This window comes from Diadema antillarum, unplaced genomic scaffold, assembly GCF_040938485.1.
Source record: "Diadema antillarum isolate AM-2024a unplaced genomic scaffold, OU_Dant_1.0 seq00001438_RagTag, whole genome shotgun sequence".
In the NCBI taxonomy this organism is placed as follows: domain Eukaryota; kingdom Metazoa; phylum Echinodermata; class Echinoidea; order Diadematoida; family Diadematidae; genus Diadema; species Diadema antillarum.
The window spans coordinates 154,989-172,074 of record NW_027272188.1 but is presented as its reverse complement, the minus strand read 5'-3'; the positions used below and the strand labels follow the sequence as shown (position 1 = coordinate 172,074).

The 17,086-nt window shown below is 39.6% G+C and overlaps 1 protein-coding gene across 1 annotated transcript in view; it reads right to left on the bottom strand.

The window, feature by feature from the left end:
- Positions 1–16,669, bottom strand: part of LOC139709491 (integrin beta-1-like) — a 149,852-nt gene extending 133,183 nt beyond the window's left edge. Inside the window, exon 1 of the mRNA XM_071621452.1 lies at positions 16,436–16,669. The gene's annotated coding sequence lies outside the window, so the exon portion shown is untranslated. The remainder of the gene's footprint in view (positions 1–16,435) is intronic.
- Positions 16,670–17,086: the final 417 nt, after the last annotated feature.

The following is a 17,086-nucleotide window of genomic DNA, read 5'->3' as shown; positions in this document are numbered from 1 at the left end:
CATTGATAATCATGACATATATTTTACATTTCTTTTGCATATTAAAACATTTTGCAAGCATTTTATTAGGTCTTTAAGTGATCACAGAGAAATGTGGATCGTTGTAAAGCATGTCATGGGTCCATTTCTTCCAAGCCCAGCAGTTGGATGCTCTTAGAACTGTGAACACAAAGGACAGACTTGGAAGGAAGGGATTCCTGACAAGCTCTACAAAGATCTTAATTTCTCTTCGATCACTGAAGCAAATCCAGTAGGGTTTACTGTAAGATGTAGGTAATAAGTTGTAGTTTCATACCTTGAATTTACATTTGGATTGATTGTCTATTCTAAAAGTTATCCTTGCGGAAAGTCCGATTGTAAATTTTGTGGGACATACATTATTATTGACATGGGGCCTACAAAATGTGTCGGTATGATGACAACGGTATGGGTTTAATGGGTATTAGGGTGCAGCATGCGTTCCCGGGCTGCAATGGAAGCTAATACACCAGAAAGAATGTGAGCTGTGGACATAACATTTATTGATGTCACTGAACGTCAACAGTTGATGTCTACTGTCCAGACAGCACTCAGCCTATGGTTATACATTTTAATGGATACCTTTGAAACTCGACCTTCGCCATGTTCGCCCTTTTACAATGTACACGTTATTGAGACGGGAGCATTATACAATACTCATGCGCTACCCCCCCCCCCCCCCCTTTCCCCCGTCTCTCTTCGCCTCTTGGCAACTCTGATTTCAGTGACTTAGATCAACTGAACAACTTAGTTTTAGTCGGTTCTGGTTTTTGAAAGGCATGCATCATCCTTCAAAAACCCATATCACGAATATCATCATGTGGCTGTTTTATTGTCAGTATTACAGTCCAGACCCCTACACTTTTTTGACTGCAGAATAGGCCCCATTTCGGATGATTTGTTTCAAAAGTAGGAAAGATAGTGCAGTTCCCATAAGAGTGTGTAGTAAATTATCAAGTAAAATAGGAAACTTCTATTGAAACAAGAGCTGGGAATGGTCAAAATTCAGATTCTTTCCTCCAAATTCAGAATTGTTGGGAAGTCTGCATTCCCTAGGTAGCGATTGATAAGGGAAAGCGTCATCATATTATTACCCATAATTACCTTCCCTCTTTTTCTTCTTCTTCTTCTTCTTCTTCTCCCCCTTCTCCTCCTCCTTCTCCTCCATCTTCTTTTTCTTCTATCTCTTCTTCTTCTCCTCCTCCTTATTCCTCTTTGTCTTCTTATGATTAGTTTCCCTCCCATAAAGATAAATGAAGGCCTCTAGATATACCTGTATAATGCATGTATGAATCAGCTGTAACTATTGGCCGGCTTACCGATGATGTAGGCCGATATTGATTGATAATTCCCCTTTCCAAGACGTCATAATGAGTGTTGACCTCCAGCTAGATATGCATCGGCTCAATATTGCTATGCTAGGCAAATCTCTTGAATTCTTTGTGGTGTTCAGGAGCTAACTATCGTGCAAAGACTATGCCTAAAAAATTGAATTGTATTTTAGTTCAGTTTTAGTTTAAATTAGTTGTTTTTCATTCTTGAGACATGTTTGTCATATATCCTTTCGTTCTGTTTCTAACCTTATCGTATTCAACAACTCCACTCACCTAGTGAACCGAAAGTGAGTATTATACTTCGTCTCTTCTCTACTCTCTCCATGCACAAAGCATATTTGCACACAATAATATGTTTGCAGTTTGTAGCTCGTATGCCACAAAAAGAAAAAAAAAAAGTGCGGACTAGACGACTTCCCGCCAATTTACAGCTCTTGCTGCAAACGATACAAGCGGTCCCTTCTGTTCCTGTGTGCTCTTTTATGATATCACTTATACTCATTTAAACAATTGCCGTCACGCAGACGGGAACCACAGTGGATGATGTATATTTTTTTTTCTGGTATGTTGGAGATGGGAGAGGTTTGATGTATAGGTGTTATACACTCATGCTTTCTACCGCAACACTATATCTCATGTATACCGTCATAATGATGACGTAATGCTGCTACATCAAGAGTGCTGCCCGATGAGGCGACAAAATGGTTGGGCAATGACAACAAAATTCGATGACGTCACCAGAACCTTCCTTGGAAATCAGAGTATGGGTGGATTTTTTTTTAAACATCAACCTAACAAAAGAGCTAGCTAACTTTGCATTTTAACTCTTCAAGCATATCGATTTTCTCTATCCTGTGCACAATGACATCATGCTAATTTCATTTTATAAATCATTGGTATGAAGTCTCCTTAACAAGTTTAATTTCGTGGTTTTTTTCTTTTCGAATCTGTGAATGTGTAAAAATAATTGCCTCTCTATTCAAAGGGCGGAATTCACCTCCTTGGCTTTGCTTAGCTGTGTCTCTCTAACAGGCGCCATGGATACAAGATCTTCGAGCAAAGTATGCATTATTAGGTCTTGGTGTCTCATTCTGCATTAAAAATCTTGAAAGTGCATCAACTCTTTTCGAAGTTTCAGTGGCGGAGGGGAAATAATAAATTCGGAATATTTCTCTCAAAGCATCAATCACCTTGCTGACACGTAGGCTTACGTGCAGTTCTTCCATTGTATTGCCACTAAGAATGGACTGTGGTATGTAGAGCTTGAAAAAAAAAAAACAGAAACACACACAACTCGGCAAATAGTAAAATGAAGACAGCCGAGAACGTGTTGCTGTTGTATTGAATATCAATCACCGAAGATGGATGGCTGGTCCCAAGACCTTTTTCATCTCAGAACAATCTTGGCATCAAGCAAACTTGACAGGTAATTGCGCAGGGAGAGCGTCGACTTTACTTACATCAGCCTTGGAAAAAAAAAGGGGGCACCCCGGCGGCTCACCTTTTTGGCCTGTGCGTGTCTGCGGGGGGTGGCGGTTGTTTTTGTCATATCTACCTAGTCTCAGCTCCAGGATGCTGTGTTTTTATGTTCTTTTTTTTTCTTTATTTTTTTATTTTTGCTGCATTTATTCAAGAGGGTCTTAGACTCGAAACGCACACTATTCATGTGTTCCACTGCGGAGAAGTCTGATTGATATTGACCAGATTATGTCCGCTATGTGCATGAGAAGAGTGTGATGTCAGGATTGGACCATTAGAAGTAAAAAATCTAAGAAATAAACAAACGACAAACAAACAAATATGACTTACGTTTATAACATTATTCTTATTGAATGGAACTCAGTAACACAAAAAACGCCTCGAAACAAGGCTACTTGCACGTGGGCTTTTTTCTTTCTTTTTTTTTTTAATCACGTAACCTGAGAAAGTTATTTAGTCGTTTGACTTCTCTTTTTACTCGAATTGTTATGGCCTCACGCTCCTAATTCAACTCGCGCATTGCCTACCGGGAAGGCAGTACAAAGATGAGGTAATATTATTTTTTACCCACAAAATCATTAAAAATCAGTCAAATGGAAAATTGCCACTTTTGGTAGTGTTTGACATTGCTTGAGGACAGGAGCTTCTGCAGGTTATGAAGAAGTTGAATGAATCAGGGTTTTTGTATTTTTAATGATTTTTTATTGATGTATGAGGTAATTTGCTATTTTTATCATTTTTGAAAGTGACTGTATGACTAGTCTCGTATGGAGGCTCTTAACTTTTTTTAGAGCTGGACAACATCCCAAAATATGTTGTTTGCTTGAAAGCAGAGAAAATTTGCCTTCATCTGCTTCAATTTAAAAAAAAAATTCTATGATTCGATTGATTTTTTATGATTCATAGAATATGCTGCATTTAACACAGGTTTCCATGGGAGCCTGGAAAAGGAGCGTGAGGCCTATACTGTGAGACTGGTAGGCAGTGGGCATGAGAGTCGTCTGCTAGAATGCGATGTTCTCGCCAGCAAACGGCGTGCAGAGTGTACGGGAAGGTCCCCGGGGTTACTGCCATGGTACCTGCTAGCTTAAATTCGGAAATATTCTTTAAGGGGTAAGTCAGACCACTAGTAAACAAGTGTAGTCCTATTTCTAAGGTAGCCCTTGCCCGTTAACTCTTACCATAGAACTAAAGTTGAATCCATTGCCGACCCAAAGTTAGATTTCAGCCCCAAATCAGATTCTAACCCCAAATTTAACCCTAACATTAGCTTTTATTTCTAAAACCCTTACCCTAACCCTAACCCAAACCCAAACCCTAACTCTATCCATAGCCCTAAAGTTGAATCCATTGCCGACCCAAAGTTAGATTTCAGCCCCAAATCAGATTCTAACCCCAAATTTAACCCTAAAGCTGTTAAAACCCTAACCCTAAAACCCTATTAACCCTAACCCTGTACTAACCCTAACCCTAAACCCTAACCTAACCCTAACCCTAACTAACCCTAACTAGCCCTAATTAGCCCTAACCCAAACCCTAACCCTAACCTAACCCTAACCCTAATCCAAACCATAGCCCTAAATGCCAACCCAAAGTAAGATTTCCGCCCGAAATCAGATTCTAATCCCAAATTCAACCCTAGCTGCCTAGTAATTTGAACAAGGCTCAATTTTAACCCAGTCTAAGCTAGTGTAGAACTCTAGTCTAAAGTTAGACCGAGTAACTTACGCCCTAGCCCTCACCCTGCCTAGCTTCCCCTCTTCCTAACTGTTTGCCTATATCCTTAAGTTTACTTGTACACCTCAAAACTAGCACCCAGTGACAGTGTAACTGTATTATTTTAACTTTTACTGTGAAAATGGAGAGCAATGTGTGTAAAAACTGTGATGAACGTGCTTGGTCCCATGCAGACAGTGGTTTTTTGTGTTGGAAGTTTCCTTGTAGTACGAATTCATGTTCACGCACCAGCCATGTGCCATTTATTCACCACTCATGGTCTACACATTCACTCCATTGCATTTCATTCTAACAACGAACTCAGCATCATTCTCTCAGAAAAATGTAGCAGGACTATCAGTTTTCAAAGTGTAATAGTCATTTACTGACATTTAATGAATAATATATCTGTGTTGCAGGCTGTCATACACAATATTCTGGTCCTGGATCTGAGGGAGCCAGCAGGTTTGTTCATGAACGTTTTTATACAACAATGTTTGTTTGTTTGTTTCTTTCTTTCTTTCTTTCTTTCTTTCTTTCTTTGTTGTTGTTTTTTGAGGGGGGGGGTGTTTTATGGCAACAAGCAAGAAGATTTGGATATGAATGCGGAAGAGTGGAGCAAACATTATTCAAAACAGTTAGAAATTAAGATGGACAAGAGTGCGGGTGATGATCCAGTGGTATGCTGGCTTTTTACAGGCCGAGTCAATAAGGCTGTGACCATGTAAATGTGTTGGAATAATAATACTGGAGAACAGTGAATAAAGAACACTTGCATACTGACTCCAGATCCAAGCAGTCAAGCATCTAACTAACCCCACAAAACATAAAATGTATAAACCTGTACTCATGCTCTCTGTTGTTGCCTTTATGTAGGGCCATTCTGTAGGCATGTCCTGGACCCCCCCCCCCCATTTCCCATCCTATCTTATTCTATCCTTCATATTCTAACCTCTGTGAACTCTAATCCCTACCTTATATCGAATTTTACAATGATATATATTTTAAAAGTACATCATAGTATATCTATGGCCTGGTGGTGGGCTCAAATGCTCCATGGAACAGTGAAATTGAACTTCCCTTTCTTGCTCATTGAACTTAAATATTTACCTTGATATAATATGAATAATTATTTTGATATTTTGGGAGGTTTTCAGGGTATCCAGCATTTAAACCTTCAAATTGGACTGAATGAATGTCATTGAATTATTGTCTATTTGGGCCCTACATCCAATTTCACCAAACCCAAGGTATAATGCCAGCAAGGGTGCATTGATTGGATTTCAGTACATGGTGCATTGTAGCTTGATGGGGTCCACTCTGCTGAAAACAAGCATGAAATGTAGAAAGTTTTATATCGTTGTAGTCGGAATTAATATCTCTACAAGATGAAAGCGTTAAAAAAGTGTTTGGAAGCACTTGACTGCTCTATAGGCCTCACGCTCCTAATTCAACTCGCGCATTGCCTACCGGGAAGGCAGTACAAAGATGAGGTAATGTTATTTTTTACCAAAAAAGATCATTAAAAATCAGTCAAATGGAAAATTGCCACTTTTGGTAGTGTTTGACATTGCTTGAGGACAGGAGCTTCTGCAGGTTATGAAGAAGTTGAATGAATCAGGGTTTTTGTATTTTTAATGATTATTTATTGATGTATGAGGTAATTTGCTATTTTTATCATTTTTGAAAGTGACTGTATGACTAGTCTCGTATGGAGGCTCTTAACCTTTTTTAGAGCTGGACAACATCCCAAAATATGTTGTTTGCTTGAAAGCAGAGAAAATTTGCCTTCATCTGCTTCAATTTAAAAAAATTCTATGATTCGATTGATTTTTTATGATTCATAGAATATGCTGCATTTAACACAGGTTTCTATGGGAGCCTGGAAAAGGAGCGTGAGGCCTTATACGAGGTCAGTGCGCAGAACAAAGAGGGCGCTTCGCTAGTGGATAATGTTATTTTCAAATCCACCTTGACCAGAGCTCACAAAACTTAAGGTCAAAGCTTTTTTCACAAGGTGTATTGCAAGGGGATTATCACTAGACAACAAAGAAACTCACAGCCGCGACACGATTTGCGGGTTTCGCGCTGCGCATGATTATGGAAATTCTCTCTCCGTGTTGCTCGTACAACATGATTGTTATCATGGTTTTATTGACTTCTACAGATGATTCGCATGGGTTGGTGTTTTCTGCTATATGCACTTGTTTGATGAATGTGATCGCCTAGTCGTATATAAAATGTCTCCCCTATATAGGGCTCACACCTGTAGGTCCCAGACCCCTTAACAAATTCGTACCAAAGATACCAAAATAAATGAAGAAAAAATATTGATTAAAAATCAATGATGTAGTTTGGCAAAAAAAAAAAACATGAATAGCTGTAGATATTGAGTATGAATTCCTCTACAAACTGCATTTTGGTTGGAAGATGAAAGCTTTTCTAATGGAATTTGAGGGGACTATATTTCATTGGTTACGTGTACGGAAAATAGGTGATTTTCTGAGTGACAAGAACTCGTAGTCTGGCTTTGCGGACCCCTGGACAGAATTTGAGCAAAAGAACCCACCCTGGAAATTTGATGGATGAAAGAGTATATCTCACTTATCCAGGTTAGTGAAGATAAAACTCCTCATTTCTCCCAGCTATTTTACAGAATTTTTTGAAATTTGAATTTTAACACATGTCTCTAAGGGGAATTATTTACTTCTTTCTCTTATTAGTCGGAAATGTTTCTCCGTTTTATCGGTATCGGTGCAGACTGCTTCCCGGATATGTATGGTTGATGTGTGTTTTTCTAATTTCCGCTCTCATTCTCTGTAGTGTAAAAGCGTCACCTAGTAAGTTATAATAATGTCATTGCAGTGCATCGCCCACCTAGTCATATAATAATTATGATAAATTTCTTTCGTTTTGAATACACACACACACACACACACTCACACACACACACACACACACGCGCGCACACACACACACACACACACGATTGTACTGTGTACGCGGATCTGTATAAGTGCTATTAGTGTATTATGCCCAGTTTTCATGGTAGTCGTGAGTAGAGCTAGGTATGTGTTGATTCCACACGAGAGGTGAGTGATATGGGCAGACATATTGCAAACAGATGCGCAAGTTCAACCCTCTGGCACGTCGGATTTAGAGAGAAATTCCACCTTACCATCATGCTGATTTTATAGACAAACAAAAAAGGACTTGTACGAAATGTCGTCGGTGTTTTCACGAACCGACGCTATTTCGTTTTTGAGCGAAAATGCAATTCTTAGAAAATCGCGTTTAAAGATCTCACAAGTTTTAGACAACGTTTTCAATGACTTTTCCTGTCTTGTGTGTGAAAATTTTGACAGGGTGATGAGAGTGGAAGTTGTTCTTCCTATCCATAGTGTAATTTTAGTGTGCATCCAAAAAACTTACGATATTTCTGTCTTCAAACTCACTGCGTCGGTTCGTAAATCCATCGTTTCTTGCGCGCACCATAGGTTATGTACTTAAGCGCAGGTCTCACGAACCGACGTAAGTTGTATTACGCCGGTTCGTGAGACCCGCGCGGTAGGGCCTGCACAATAGGTAACGTGCAATACGCGTGTATTTACGAACCGTCGCTATTTCATTTTCGTATGTGTTTACATACAAATACTATTAGGGCTATACCTGCTTATCAACAATAACCTTATTAATTGAAATTAATTGTCATGTAATGATTGTTGTGATGATAACTACCGCCCCATCTCAATCTTACCAACAGTGAGTAAAATTATCGAAAGGGCCGTACATCAACAACTGAGCAAATTCATGAATGCGAATGATTTACTACACCCTAATCAATCTGGTTTTAGACCATTTCATTCCACATCAACTGCTCTTGCAAAACTTGTGAATCAGTGGTCTTTGAATATAGATAATAATCAAATTTCTGGAGTTGCCTTCATAGATCTTCGGAAGGCATTCGACACTGTAGATCATGACCTACTTTTACATAAATTAAAGTGTATAGGGTGTAGTAAGACGACTGTAGATTGGTTTAAATCCTATTTAAGTGACAGACAGCAAGTGACGCAATTCAAAGGAGCCAAGTCCCACCCTTCAACTATTAAATTGGGTGTACCTCAAGGGTCAATTCTTGGTCCCCTTTTATTTTCAATATATGTCAACAGTCTACCCGAGTGTACTTCAGAAGGTGTTATAGATATGTACGCTGACGATACGACCCTCACTGTCAGTGCTAATGACGCAACAGTTTTAGAAGAAAAGATAACTGTTGCACTAAATAAAGTAATGGGGTGGATTAAGAAAAATCGGCTCGTCCTTAACACTGACAAAACTTCTGTCATGATTATCGGCTCCCGTGCTAATCTCGGGAAAATTGAAAATTTCAGTATTTCATTAGATGGTAGTCGGATTAAAAGAGTTCAGTTCACTAAATGTTTAGGTGTTTTAATAGATGAAGAACTGAAATGGTCTAAACAAATCGAAAATGTATGTAAACGTACCCAAAAAAGTGTCTGCATGATAAAGAGAGCGAAGGCCTTTTTGCCCCAACAATCCCTAAAATTACTTTATAATAGTCTAGTGTTACCACAATTTGATTACTGTTCTGTTGTTTGGTCAAACAGATTTCAATACCATACAACTAAGCTAGAAAAAATTCAAAAGAGGGCAGCAAGAATAATTTTGGACAAAACATATGACACACCGTCGGCTGATTTATTCAAAAGTCTTAAATGGATGACACTAGACAAACGTTTTGATTTCAGCCGCGTTATGATGATATATAAATGCGTCCATAACTTAGCACCTTCGTACCTTCAGGTGCACTTAGTTAAGCCTAGTGATGTACATGAACATCATACAAGGCTAATAGACAGTGGAAATCTATGTGTGCCAAGATTTCGCTCTGATTGTCACAAGTGCAGCCCAATCGTATCCTCTGTACTTGAATGGAACAGGCTAGATCATTCAATTAGATCAGCTTCTTCCATATATTCATTTAAGAGATTGTTTAAGCAAAGTTGCTATTTGTAAGTAACACACGAAATTCATTCTGGGCTTTATCATTCCTGTATAATAGCGTTTTTAATTGTTATTTCGGCATTCTGGTGAACTCTTGCTGTGGCATGTACTTTTTATGTTACTTTGCAATGTACAGTATGCTGGTATGTATCTACACTGTATTATGTCATCTTCTGTATATACGTTTTGCTATTTAATGTACATATGTTCATCAATATTATTCAGGGCTCCATGGAAGACCACTATTTATTGGTGAATGGACTACCCTGACAAAAGATTAGAAATAAATAAATAAATAAATAAAAATAAAACAATACATTTAGTGATAATTAAGATGATAATACAAGCCAGTTTCTCATGATTGTCCTAAAAAGCGTGTTGTCATTGTTTTCATCTTCATTACCCACGCCGATGAAAATCGGCAGGGGGTTATGTAAAGGGTTCCGTATGTTTGTTTGTTTGTTTGTTTGTTTGTTTTGTTTTTGTTTGTTTGTTTGTTTGTTTGTTTGTGTACAAGATAACAAGAGAACGGGTAAACGGATTTGCACGAAATGTTCAGGGGATGTCTGGATAATGACAGGAAAGAATCGATTAGATTTTGGTGATAATCGGTTGACCCTTGCAAATTCTGTGCGACCTTTAAGTTTTGACCCCATGGTATAGTGACCACTCCGAAAATATCCCATTTCTCACTTTGCGATTTTCCGCTACCATACGAAAACATAACCTCCCAAACGATCGGACTTCGCTGCTCAAATGTAAACTTATTCCGAAATTTACGTTTAGGCCTATTTGAAGGACTATGTCCTTCTGGATTTATGAAAGTTCGTTCTCCGTCGTCACAAACTGGCCCGTATTTTGATGATTTTTTTAATTAAAATTGATTGTTTTTTTCGTTGGAGGAGCATTTGCTTCTTCATCCTAGCAATTCGGGTTTCACGAACCGGCGTATCTTTACTGCGTCGGTTCGTGAAATCCCTTTTTCTCAATTTCTCGATATTTCGAGTACCGTCGTTTTTTTCTTTCTTTTATAAAATTAAGAATAATTAATTTTGTGATCTAAAATTTTGGGATTTGGTAGAGTTTTGAAAGCACTTTCATTTGGTACCAATATCTCGATTTTGACAATTTTGACCAAAATCGAAATAGCGTCGGTTCGTGAAAACGCCGACGATGTAAGAAACAAGCGACAAGTTGAGTGTGAAAATGCATAATGATATACGTGACTCCACAAGTGAATGAAAATGTAGAATGTCCCTCAACCACGTGTGCTTGGTGTCTTTGTGTCACGAAAAAGTGTTATAGGTCATTATTCTCATCAAAGTCAATTGCGATAGTATCACCTGATGTTAGACACCTCCCTGGACTTATAGTGCAATTCTCTTTTAATAAGCCTTTTTCCGTCTTGTACTATGGACTTCGAGACACACCATTGAACAGTTCACAGGATGCCTGTGTGAAGGGGTTCTGTCTCGAGTAAAATAAAATGATATACCCCTTTTTACATTTTGGTAGATGCTTTCTTTTTCTTCGCGATTGTTATATCCAGTGAAAAATACACGTGTAACATTGATGCGTATATCAGTGCAAAAATATCAATATCAACTCTATTCATTTTAAACAGTACCTTTTAGGGATTGCCCTTTTTTGAAGCAGTTTAATACTGTAGACAGAAGAAAAAATCGTGCTTGTATTATACCCTTTTCACGGCGCCACGATTCGTACAAGGGCAGCGGAGCGTGCGTATAATGTAGGGCCGGCGCAGCCGTGGGGGCCGTGAGGGCTCGGGCCCCCACACTTTTTGTGCACCATACAAAGGAATACATAAGGTGTCATCACTTTGTTAGCTCATGAAACCCGGAAGTGGGCCCCCACACTTTTGAAAACACTGCGCCGTTCCTGTTTAAATGTACGCATGCGCGTTTCATTCATCAAGTTGAAAGGTGCTCAGCGAAGTGTGTGTTTCGTATTTACCATTATTGAGGTTAGAGTACAGTGAATATGGCATTCCAGTCCTGTGTCAGTGCGTATTGTATTACGATACCACCGGGTATATACGATAGCCGCGCATGAGCCCAACCCTTACTGTATACCGCGCACGTTAACGCAGAGCCTACCTTACACATTGCGCGGTATGATTGTATTGATAACTTAATCGATTTAGCAAGACTGGAACACTGTTTCTCATCGGGATTTTAAAGGATATATCACGAATTTATCAGTGACGCTGTGCTCGGTTCGATGTGTACTGCCACTGCCAATAACACACCTTCAGACATCCTAATAAGCTAGCAGCGACGCCACATTATATCGTTCTGTGCATTACGTAAGTAAATGGCTTCAATAATCTCGCTCCGTCAAACCACACAGCCTGATCGGATTTGTACGGAGCCCGTAAGGGGACATGACAAGAAATCGTTTTCCTAAGTCGTTCCTTCGACTTTTTACTAAGTCGTTCCCACTACTTACGGAGCCTAAGTCGTTCCCACGACTTACTAAATCGTTCCCTCGACTTTTAATACGTAAGTCGTTCCCTCGACTTACGTAAGTCGTTCCCTCGACTTACGTAAGTCGTTCCCACGACTTACTAAAAGTCGTTCCCTCGACTTACGTAAGTCGTTCCCTCGACTATACGTATGTCGTTCCCTCGACTTACGTAAGTCGTTACCTCGACTTACTAAATTCATACATAAAAATGCTCCATAGCTCAATGTGTTGATTTTCTCCTGCGGTTGAGGTCTGTTGTGCGATCGCTGGGGATTCAAAACAGAGTAAGTTGAAAAATTGTCGATTTTGATCCCATTTATTGCTCATTTTGTCTTGTAATAAAAAGAGCAATTTCCTTAGACTTACTTTTTAGAAGAATTTCCGTGAAAATGAGAAACTTGTGTTTCCTAGAACTGACAAAGTTGTGGCCGTCGCGAACACTCTGTGGGCACACAGTTCATCAATAATAGTCCCACACATAGCTTTTTGTGTTGGCATTTTTGTTGTTGCTTTGGCAAGCTCCTTTTTTCTGCTGCCAGGGCTCTATGTCTAGTATACAGTATAGTCAATTGATATAATCAATATCAACTAGACTTTCTTTAAGTATGAAAGTGTGAAAAGGATGTGAAAATAATGTTCATTGTCAAAAACCGCTACTTTCAAGCAGGATTCAGGAGCTATCGGTAGAGTGCTGGTGCATGGTGATCCGTGATTAAGTGCTACTGCTAGGCCTACCGCTACGCCTAAAGGATTACCTGGTACATACCGGTACCTAGCTAATTACATGCTACATGTACTACCATATACATAGGCCTACCCCACCCCCTTGGCTTCATTCCCCTCGTGTACATGTATAAAACTAGGCCCTACAGATCATGCTGTAGGCTAGTTACTTCGTAGTTATATACTGTTCATGCGACACGAAAGCTTGCCCAATTTAGTGTTGACTTGCTGGATCAATGAAAAGCTAGGACTTACAATGAACAAAGGCCAAGTACATTTGTTTGGTTGTTTTGTTGCTTTTTTTTTTTTTGTTTTTTTTTTGGGGGGGGGAGGTGGGGGGGGGGGGGAGGGAAGAGAAATTGAACCATATCCATAGCAAGTAGCTGAAAGTGATCAGAGATGAAATGATGGTACTGTAGTGCCTGTAAAACCTTAAGTTTTGTAATACAATGTGTAGGTCTATAGCCACCAGACATTTCAGACAAGAAGCGTACGATAGGATCAGCAAACTGACTGTAGGATATCCAAGGAAAAATATTTATCAGTGCTTTTGTTGAAAACAAGTGGTTGAAGGGGTATTTGAAAGCTACAATGGCCTGGAATTTACTTGATGGAGTCATAGATACACGTATGAGTACAACAAACTGACTTCTTTATGCTCTTTTGCTTGTGGAAAGAACAAATAGTCCTTGCTAAAATGCATTAAAACAAATGGTATTATGGACACTTACCAATTTGATACCAGAGTTTGCATATCGGGTAGTAGGCCTACTCTACTACTTTCAATAAAAGGTGTGTGCCACCGTATACAGTGAAATCCCGTTATAATGAGTTCGGTTACGAGGAACCGCTTTTAACGAGGTGATCGCGTCGGTGACAGGGGACGGTCCCGTTTTCCTTTGCATGCAAACCTATGGCAGAACGAATCGGTTATAACGAGTTCGGTTATAACGAGATTCCGGTTTTAACGAGGACAATTTCGGTGCATCATGATAAAGAAAAACATAAGCAATTTGATCGGATATAACGAGGTTCCATTTCTTGACTAAATTGTCGCTTTCAAACACGCGACAAACGAAACATTGAAAACCGAATTCACGCTATCCACGTCTTTTTCCCGTTTTGCAGAGAACCGTTCCTTCCATTTTTTCTTCTAAACCACGCAATAAGACACAAGAATGCCTTCCGATGTTCCTACTGAATTATTAAACATAATCATTCGATTTTCTTTTTCGCGAGCGTGACGCGGCGAAAAAACAAAGATAACGCATTCAAAAACTTTTCATGTAGCGACACTTGTGGCAAAAAATGGACAATTATGATAAGTGTGCAACTCATCATTAAATCCTTTCCATTTTTTATTTTTAGTTCCGAATTCCAGTTCCTTTGCTGGTTAGCAAATATGAGTGTGCATGATTATAAAGCCGAAATAATTAATAATTAAAATTTAGAAGGCAATGAATATTTTACCAGCTCATATGCAAAGTATACTCGCTGTGTTGAGTCATACATCAAAGTAAAACGGATTACTGAATACTCGTCTTTTTTATTGGAAAGCTGGAAAACTTCATTCGCAAAAGAATCACGAATTATCTTTACCATCGACTCACGGGTAGGCCTAAGTGATGACTTATAACGGCCTTTAATAAATCATGACGTCATAATCATTTAGCCCACAGCTCCTTCGCAACAGTCATATCTTACATCATGTCTTTTTTTGGGGGGGGGGAGGGGAGGGATCATGCTGCTATATCCATCTAAAAGAAAGTGAGTTGATGTGCACTTCATAGGCAAGTTCGAGTGATAAGAAAGTCACACTATCAGCTTCATGTCATATTTGACGCGAGGCATAGCCTATTATTATATAAATTCCGTATATAATATATACGATTAAAAGAAAAATGAACATTGCAGCGGATGAGGAAGTGCTAAGGCAGTTGCGGGTTAGGACGATTAAAGAGAGGAAAGCACAGGCAATAATGGACATAACAACCGCCTGTCACTTCCCCCTTGTCATCAACGCAAATGTTGTCTTTTACCCTCGTCGACAATGCACCTGTGCCCTATAGGCCTATCGGGTATTCTGCAAAAACACACACAAAAAAAAGGAAGAAAGTGGCACTCGATCACCTAACCATAAAATTTTAACAGTTTTCCATTGAAAATAAGTCACGTTCTTCATTTGGAACGTTTGGAAGTCGCCCTAAGAATATCAAGCGAAATGTAAAGTTTTTGATTTGCTTTCTTTTCACGCTGTGTTTTCAGAAACTCGGTAGCTATGAGCTGAAATATGACGCGAGCAATGCTGATAGTGATACCGAATACTGCCGCCTAGAAGAAGGGGGTATATCTAGCGCTAGTAGCCTCACATCTGCCAGTAATTATTCTTAAGAGGCACTGAAGTAAAAGATACATGAATGAGTCGATGTCTCTTATGTTTCATATCTAAATTATTTACCTTGTTTCACCTTGTTCTGGATAATGTGCAGGGGGGGGGGGGGGGTTAGCTCAGAGGTCCTTAAAGGAAGACTCGTGGTTTCATCAGTCACAGCTTGCTTTTGTTTCTGAATCTATGCCGAAACAAACCAAATTCCCATTAAAGCCCCAAAGAAAGTGTGTTTAGAGGTTCGTAAAGAGGACATGTCCTTGATTCCCCATCATAAAACACATGGAGCTAGTGGCTGTAACCATAATGGTATGGCAGGCCCGTAACTATGTCTATAGAGGGGGACGGGACGGGACCCTCCCCCATGGCAAAAAAAAAAAAAAAAAAAAAAAATGAAAGGGGGCTTGTAGTGCCACCAGAAAATTGTGGTGAAGCCTTTTTTTTTCTTTGCCTGTCAGCTGATTAAACTCGGAAGTGGTCGAGTTTCTCTCATTCTGAGCCCCCCCCCCCCCCCCACTTAAAATCCTAGTTACGGACCTGTATGGCATTATCTTTTGACAAGTTTTTCAATCTTTTATTTTTTTTTCACTAACTTGATGCAACAAAAAAGAGTGATGGGGTTTCGGCTAGTTTATTAAATTTACAGAATTAGGTTTAGGTGTGAAACCTATAAGGATCTGGGTGAGTATTTTGGGGCCGGGTTCGGGTCCGAGTACATGTATCACACAGGTAAGCCAGTGAATCCCGGAATTCCTTTCCACATGGCCTACTCTGCTATGCAGTTTGCCGTTAAATTAGCCGGACCTCAGCTGGCTTACCAGCGGGACAGCCCTACATACGAACCATACCCCCACCCCATCCCCATCTCGATCACGGGCGTCGAGCTATGGTATTGAGTCTGGTCTTGTGGATCGTCTGATCACGGTCAATGAGGTACTTAGTCTGCACAGCTCAGTGTAATGTGTTGATCGAAACTCTCGAGAGCAATAATGATACTAGTCTCTCAACAGTTTGCTAGAAATATGAATACAACTTTTGATAAAGCTAGGATGCTGATGAACACGACAGACGTTTAAAATGTCCTCCGCTTTTCTCCCCTTTCCAAATCGATATTGTGGAATAGCTAGTATAATAATTATTATAGTCGTGACTAAACGGAACAACACGGATCACAAAACGCACTGCCAAGTAAACGAACACACAGTGGATTAGTGGTGGTAGATTACAGAATGTTAAACAGATAAGGGATATCAAACAAACTCACCAATTCAGGGTCGTTTTACTATATATTCCTGCGCAATGGTCTTTATGGTGGCGTATATATATATTCATGAGTATGAGTGCCAGTATGGGTCAGGATTGTTTCTGCTTGTCGGCAAGCTGAAAATGCAAAAATGATTTTAGTCATGTCGTCACGATTACCGCGTTTGTTTTTCCTCCTTGCTTCGACTGACACAACTTTAGTTCTTTTCGAGACACAACCTCCAACACGGAAGCACAGATAACCCGCAAGTGCCAGACACTACTACTGTTAGCAGACTTCGCATGGACTCATAGATCGTGCGCCATCAAGTGGCGGCCGTTGGGTCAGGATTGTTTCTGCTTGTCGGCAAGCTGAAAATGCAAAAATGATTTTAGTGCGTGTACTGAGGACGTGTTGTATTCGCGCTTGGAAACGAGCTCATAAGCACATTGCACTATTCAAGGCCATTTGCCTGCTCCTTTTTCATACTGGCACTCATACTGGTATCGATCAGTTTACTTTTTCCTCAGGCTCGACCTTTTTTTTTTTTTTTTTTTTTTTTTTTTCTACCGGCCTTTTTTTTTTTCGTTACCCTGAGCTCGTGGTCAATAGTCACAGTAATACTATTCGTGTCAAGGCGTGTCCTTGATTACAAATCTACGTCCAAGGTCA